The sequence below is a fragment of the Gekko japonicus genome, unplaced genomic scaffold (genome assembly GCF_001447785.1).
Source record: "Gekko japonicus isolate JY-2015 unplaced genomic scaffold, Gekko_japonicus_V1.1 scaffold299, whole genome shotgun sequence".
In the NCBI taxonomy this organism is placed as follows: Eukaryota; Metazoa; Chordata; class Lepidosauria; order Squamata; family Gekkonidae; genus Gekko; species Gekko japonicus.
Window position 1 is genome coordinate 1,275,610 of NW_015170896.1, and position 8,168 is coordinate 1,283,777.

The window sequence follows — 8,168 nt, forward strand, 5'->3', positions numbered from 1 at the left end:
GACCTGCCATAGTTTGTTGTGATCCACACAATCAAAGCCTTTAGCATAGTCAATGAAGCAGAAGTAGATGTTTTTCTGGTAATCTCTTGCTTTCTCCATAATCCAGCGAATGTTGGCAATTTGATCTCTAGTTCCTCTACCTCTTCAAAACCCAGCTTGTACTTCTGGCAGTACTGCTGAATCGTACTGCTGAAGTCTATCCTGTAGAATCTTGAGCATGACCTTGCTAGCGTGTGAAATGAGCATGTCCTTGCTAGCGTGTGAAATGAGCAATTGTGCAATAGTTTGAACATTCCTTGGCATTGCCCTTCTTTGGGATTGGAATGTAAACTGACCTTTTCCAATCTTGTGGCCACTGTTGCATTTTCCAAATTTGCTGGCAAATTGAGTGCAGCACTTTAACAGCATCATCTTTTAAGACTTTGAATAGCTCAGCTGGAATACCATCACCACCTCTAGCTTTGTTATTAGTAATGCTTTCTAAGACACATTTGACTTCACATTCCAGGATGTCTGGCTCGAGGTCAGTGATTACACCATCGTGGTTGTCAAGGACATTGAGGTCCTTCTTGTATAGTTCTTCTGTGGATTCCTGCCATCTCTTCCTAATCTCTTCTGCTTCTGTTAGGTCCCTACCATTTTTGTCCTTTATCATGGCCAGCTTTGCATGGAACGTTCCCTTGATTTCTCCAATTTTCTTGAAGAGATCTCTAGTCCTTCCCATTCTATTGTTTTCCTCTATTACTTTGCATTGTTCACTCAGGAAGGCCTCCTTATCTCTCCTTGCTGTTCTCTGGAAATCTGCATTCAGTTGGGTAAATCTTTCCTTTTCACCTTTGCTTTTGCTTTCCTTCTTTCCTCAGCTATTTGTAAAGCCTCATTAGACCGCCACTTTGCTTTCTTGCATTTCTTTTTCTTTGGGATGGTGGTGATTGCTGCCTCCTGTACAATGTCACGAACCTCCATCCATAGTTGTTCAGGCACTCTAGCTATCAAATCTAGTCCCTTAAACCTATTCTTCACCTTCACTATATATTCATCAGGGATGTGATCTAGGTCAAACCTGAATGGCCTAGTGGTAAAATTATAGCACCGCATAAGAATTGTGATTAAAAAAAAGATTAAAAACTCAGCCATTAAAAAGCCCAGCCAGAGAACTACAGAAACACAAAATTTAGCAGCTTAAAATGGTTTCATGAAACGGGCTTTAGGCTAGAAGCAGTTTGTAAGAACAACTGTAAAAAGAACAACTCCTTAATTAAAAACCTAGGTAAAAGGAATCTTTTGGCCAGGTGAAGCCCACAGGGGGAAATAGGCATTCCCTAGGTCAGGCTCCCCTGCAAAACCCCTTTCTGTGATTGGCAGCCACAGCACCTCTGCAGGCACAGAGCACAGGGCTTCCAAAGCAGAGATTAACTGGGGAGACAGAGGGTTGGCAGGTCCTCCCTGGCCACTGGCAAGGTTAGGAGGGTAGAGTTGCCAGATTCAGGTTGGGAAACTCCTGCAGATTTGAGGGTGGAGCCTGGGGAGGACAGGGGGCTCATGCCACAGAGTCCGCCCTCCAAAGCATCCATTTTCTCCAGGGGAATTTATCTCTCTGGTCTGGGTAAGTAAAGGTAAAGGTTCCCTTGCTCGAAAGCCAGTCAAATCCGACTCTAGGGTTGCGGTCAGTGTTCCCTCTAAGCTGAGTTAGTGTGAGTTAGCTCACAGTTTTTTAGCCTCTGGCTCACTCATTTTTGTCTTAGCTCAGGAAGGATGTCTCCAGATCAAACTAATTTATGCAGTAGCCAAATCACCTGCTCACAACTTTAATGCTAGTAGCTCACAAAGTAGAATTTTTGCTTACAGGGCTCCATAGCTTAGAGGGAACATTGGTTGCGGTGCTCATCTCCGTTTCAAAGCCGAAGAGCCAGCACTTTCCGAAGACGTTTCCGTGGTCATGTGGCTGGCATGACTAAACACCAAGGTGCACGGAACCTGTTACCTTCCCACTGAAGTGGTACCTATTTATCCACTTGCAATTTCTTGCTTTCGAACTGCTAGGTTGGCAGGAGCTGGAACTAGAGATGGGAGCTCACTCCGTCATGCGGCGGCACACTCGGGTCTCAATCTGCCGAACTACTGACCTTCCACAGCCTGCAGTTCAGCGTCTTAACCACTTGAGCCACTGCAGCTCCACTGTGGTCTGGGTATGAGCCATAATTGCAGTGGACCCCCAGGTCCCAGCTGGAGGCTGGAATTCCTATGGGAGGAGGAGGCCCTTCGGTGACCCTGGCGCCATTGACAGCCCTGAAGGTATGGACCAGAACTCTGACTGTCCCCAGGGACAGATGGGTGACCAGTGCAGAACTCCTGGCCCAGGAGCAACACAATCCCAGTATCCAGCCCTTTAGTTCCCTATTTGGAGTATCTCCGAGTAGCAAATACCACTTGAGCCACTGCAGCTCCACTGTGGTCTGGGTATGAGCCATAATTGCAGTGGACCCCCAGGTCCCAGCTGGAGGCTGGAATTCCTATGGGAGGAGGAGGCCCTTCGGTGACCCTGGCGCCATTGACAGCCCTGAAGGTATGGACCAGAACTCTGACTGTCCCCAGGGACAGATGGGTGACCAGTGCAGAACTCCTGGCCCAGGAGCAACACAATCCCAATATGCAGCGCTTTAGTTCCCTGTTTGAAGTAGCAAATATAACGAAAAGATGAAGTTTCGGGTAGCAGAGTTGGAGATGAAAGTAAATGGGAACGAGAAGACTGTGGCCAAAGTGGCATTTCCCAGCTTCTGCTCCAGGCTTTCAAGAGGGGGAAGACAGATTAAGTTATATTCATCCTCGAGAAGAGCCTTGGCGAAAAACAACAACACCCCGGAGAAGGAGGCTTTTGATGGAAAGTAGGATCATGATCTGTCTACTCATCAGTCATCAAGTTCTTCTCTCCTGTCCCGGTAGGCAACACTAGACAAGACCTCCTCCTCAAGGAGATGGTTTCCTCCTTTAAAACAGAATACATGTATTTATTTTGCAGCCCTTTTAGTCTGCCGTTCTCCAAATGGAGAAAACCACCAAGAGAGAAGAGCAACAACAGTCTTCAGTGCATTTAGGAAACAATGCTTGTGTGTACTTAGAGCTCGGGCAATGCTGGAAAGGAAGCGGGAGGGATCAGGCGGCAGAGGCTGCACAAAAAAGTCAGGGTTAGAGGATTTGTTCTTCTGGCAACTCTTCTGTTCTCCCCCCTTGCAGCGGAACAGGGGTGAGGGACCTGCAGGCTTCTGGCTGCCCAGGGCAAGCCTGCGTCCAGGTCTGTGATGTCCACAAGGAGTCAAACCTCAAGGTGTGCATAGTGGGGGGGGGGTTCATCAGCATTCCCACAAAATGTTCTTTCATCTCTGTAAAAGGTAAATGGTAAAGGTTCCCTTGCCCGAAAGCCAGTCGAGTCCGACTCTAGGGTTGCGGTGCTCATCTCCGTTTCCAAGCCGAAGGGCCAGCGCTGTCCGAAGACGTTTCCGTGGTCATGTGGCCGGCATGACTAAACACTAAGGCGCACGAAACACTGTTCCCTTCCCACCGAAGTGGTACCTATTTATCTACTTGCAATTTCTTGCTTTCGAACTGCTAGGTGGGCAGGAGCTGGAACTAGAGACGGAGCTCACTCCGTCATGCGGCACCCGGGTCTCGAACTGCTGAACTGTCCAGGTCTGTGATGTCCACAAGGAGTCGGCTAAAACTGGGTGCATAGTGGGGGGGGGTTCATCAGCATTCCCACAAAAATGTTCTTTCATCTCTGTAAAAGGTAAATGGTAAAGGTTCCCTTGCCCGAAAGCCAGTCGAGTCCGACTCTAGGGTTGCGGTGCTCATCTCCGTTTCCAAGCCGAAGGGCCAGCGCTGTCCGAAGACGTTTCCGTGGTCATGTGGCCGGCATGACTAAACACTAAGGCGCACGAAACACTGTTCCCTTCCCACCGAAGTGGTACCTATTTATCTACTTGCAATTTCTTGCTTTCGAACTGCTAGGTTGGCAGGAGCTGGAACTAGAGATTCATGCGGCACCCGGGCCTTGAACTGCTGAACTACCGACCTTCCACAGCCTGCAGTTCAGCGTCTTAACCACTTGAGCCACTGCATCTCTGTACCCATTGCTAAATCCATTCTCCATATGCTAATCCTCAGGTGTCTAAATGGTCATGACCTGTTATACCTCACTGAGGTCTCCCTTTCTCCAAGCTCCCCTCCCCAGGCTTCACGCCTAAATCTCCAAGAATCCCATTGTCCAGAGCTGGCAGCCCCATACAGTCCTCCAACCACTTTCCTCTTGATGAATGCTCCTCTTTCATAAACGCAGAATATGTGTCATCTTTGAAGGCACATCTCTCTCCTCTGCTTAAGTCCCTGCTTGGGGTTCCAATTAATTTCTACATTGTCAAGCTTCTAGCCCAGTCACTGCCGTAGCATGCCCCTTGCATGGCTGGTGCAAGCGTTTGGTGTAGCCTGACAATGGGCGGGGCTCAGAAGCTGACTGCAGACCTTTCCTCCTTGACACTGGGCCCAGTCAGGTCGGAGGTGTTATATGCAGCAGTCAGGTCACTGAACTGATTATGGGTAACAAAAACTTTATTTGTGGAACTAACAAACTGGATAGGAAGCATATGGACCTAGTTACCTTAACAGGTGGGAAACAGTGAGTTCTAGACTGTTCAGGGAGGAAAATCTCAGAACAGAATTCTGCTGAAGAGATAAACCCCCCACCCCACATATGGCTCCTCTCTTCTGTTCTCCAGGCTCTTTTGCTACCCATCCTTCCCTGTCTCCTTAGCTTGCTCTGTACACCTGGAACAGGTGCAGCCCAGGATAGTTCTAATAGTGGCTGTTTGCAGCTCTGGAGCTGCAGGGCTCTCGAAGCTGTTGCCTTAGCTCTCTCTCCATCCCTGTTCCTGCAGAGGTTGATTTGGGTCACTCTAGAACATAACAGATGCCCATCAACAAACAAAAAGGGAGTTAAGGAAGAGAAGCAAATGATTCCAGGCAGAGAGCCTTGGAGGTGCAGGGAAAGGAAGCTGTAGGGCTCAGGAGAGGGCACCAAACCCCGCTCAACTAGGAAGGGTGAGTCCTGACGCAAACTCATTCTCATGTACTCAAACCAAACACCAACAGCACATTTATGACATCTCATTTCTTTGAACTGTTCCTTTATTGGATGATGAGATTTGGGATCAGAAAAGGCACAGTTGTTAGTCAGGAGGAAGTAAACAGAAAACATCAACAGGAAAAGTTTAATGAAGTTCCACCATTCCATGGTCTCACTGTCCTGGGGCACATTCATATGACCAACTAAAGCCTGCATAGAGAAGAGACATTCCAGGGCTCAGCTCTTGCTTACACTATCAGAGTCTGGACCAGGTGAAGCTGAATCCAAGACGGGCTGCCTGCTGTCTTTCATTCCAGGACCAGTAGACATGCTGAATTTCTATTTGTCCCTCAGACGTTGTTGTTGTTGTTGTTCAGTTGCACAGTTGAGTCCGACTCTTTGCGACCCCATGGACCAGATCACGCCAGGCCTTCCTGTCTTCCGCCGTCCTCTGAAGTTTGCTCAACTTCATTGCATCAGTGACACTGTCTAACCATCTCATCCTTTGCTGTCCCCGTCTTCTTTGACCTTCAGTCTTTCCCAGCATCAGGGTCTTCTCCAGGGAGTGCTCCCTTCTCATTTGGTGGCCAAAGTATTTGAGCTTCAGTTTCATTATCTGGCCTTCCAGGGAACAGTCAGGGTTGATTTCTTTTAGGATTGACTGATTTGATCTTCTTGCAGTCCAAGGGACTCTCCAGAGTCTTCTCCAGCAGACGTTACAAGATTGGAAACCCGGGAAGCAGGGTGGCCAACAGGCTTGAGGAAGACTGACCTGTCCCTTAATGTATGGGCAGTTTGTCCCTGGTATGGATGGGAATGACACACCCCTGGTATTTGATGTGGACCAAACCAATACTAGAGGAAACCAGTGAGAGACGAGTTTGAAAAGTAGCAACCCCTACCCACAAGGATAAAAACATGAGTCTTCTCTGTCAGTGTGGCCTATTGAAACTGGTGTGTCTTAAAAGGACTTTTTGGATTTTGCCTTTCCTCAGAAAAAGAGCCTCAGGTGACACACACGGCTCTCCTCTTCCTGCTCACAGCATCCTGTATGGCAGGCTGAGGTTCTGCACCCCTGAGTGGCCCAAGAACCTCCAGCAATGTTGCCTCTAAGCTGAGGAGTCTTGTCAGCAAACATTCTACTTTGTGAGCTATGGGCATTATAGTTGTGAGCGAGCAATTTGGCGACTGCATACATTAGTTGGCTCTGGAGCCCTCGTCCCTGAGCTAAGGCAAGAACGTGTGAGCCGGAGGCTAAAAAGCCATGAGCTAGCTCACACTAACCCAGCTTAGAGGGAACACTGGCCTCCAGTGAGTTTCACTGCTGCGTGGTCCTAGTCCAATGTTAAAAGAGTCTTGCTTTGTCTTCTTTTGCTACACAATCATGATGCAGCCCCTTCACGGAGCTCTTCTTCTTCTTGGAAGGATGACTTTGAATCGATGAAGTGTGTGGCTTGTGCTGGGAGGAGCCCCCAGGCACAGTGTGAAGAAGCAGCTGCTGCTGCAGTTTTGCACCTGGGCTCAGCACCGCCTCCCCTCCTCCCAGGTCAAGCCGTGCAACCCATGCAAAACTTGCTGCTCCACCCTCAGAGGAAGAAGAAGAAGAAGAAGAGAAGATTGGATTTATACCCCACCCTTCACTACCCAAAGGTGTCTCAGAGCGGCTTACAAACTCCTTTCCCTTCCCCTCCCCACAACAGACACCCTGGGAGGCAGGTGGGGCTGAGAGAGCTCTGACAGAAACTGCTCTTCTTCAAGGACAGCTCTTACCAGAACTGGCTTGCCCAAGGTCATCCAGCCAGGTGCGAGTGGAGGAGTGGGGAATCAAACCCGGTTCTCCCAGATTAGAGTCCGCGCACTGAACCACTACACCAAACTGCACCCAGCCCCAATACAAAGCAGCAACGGCAGCTGCAGCTTTGAGCTTGGCCTGCCTTGGCACTGCCCCCTCCAAGCACAAAGACCGTACTTCATGCTGTTTGCTGTGGTCAGCTCACCCAGACAGTCGAGTATTTTCATTGACTGGCGAAAACACTGAAAAAAATACTGGGCATTTAAATGCCAGAGATTTTATCCAACCCACCCCCCCCACCCCCGGACAGTCAGTTAAACTTCCGGACTGCTTGGGTCAATACGAGACCCATGGCAGCCCTGCAGAGAGCCTGAAGGTGAGTGATGGCCTCACTGTTCATGCCCTGGGTTTTGACTGCCCTGCCCTTGGGCAAAATCTGGCTTGGCAGCAGGCAGCTCTTGTGGCCCTCTGGCCGCCAATGTCCTGGAAGCGTTTCCTTGCAGATAGTTTCCAAAGGCAATCGTGTTGGTTTGCAGAAGAACAGCTAGAAGCAGGTCCAGGAGCCCCTCAAAGACCAAAACAGAAAGGGAAAGAAACTTCAGCCGAGAAAGAACCAGGTAACCAAGAAGGCTGAAAGAACGCTTCTTCTTGACAGAATGAATGCTAATGTGAAATTAATAGTGCTTCAATGCATTACAAATAATTTAAAGATTTCATTAAAACCAAATGCATTTTGGCCGCGAGGCCTCCCTCAGAGGCACAAATTAGTAAAATACACAACATAAAGTGAAATTATTCAGAATACAAAATAAAATATTTCTGTTGAAAACTTTAAAACTGGGGGTGGGCGTGAGAAGAAATGGGAGGAAGGAAAAAAGGATCATTTACATTAATTATTGTGTGAAAGGTAGCCATGTTGGTTTGCAGAAGAACAGCTATAAGCAGGTCCAGGAGCCCCTCAGAGACCAAAACAGAAAGGGAAAGAAACTTCAGCCGAGAAAAAACAGGTAACCAAGAAGGCTGACAGAATGCTTCTTCTTGACTGAATGAATTCTAATGGGCTGCATATGCAAAATTAATAGTGCTTCAATGCATTGCAAATAATTTTAAGATTTCATTAAAACCAAATGCATTTTGGCCACAAGGCCTCCCTCAGTGGTACAAATAATTAAAATACACAACATAAAGTGAAATTATTCAGAATACAAAATAAAACATTTCTGTTGAGAACTTTAAAACTGGGGGTGGGGGGTGAGAAGA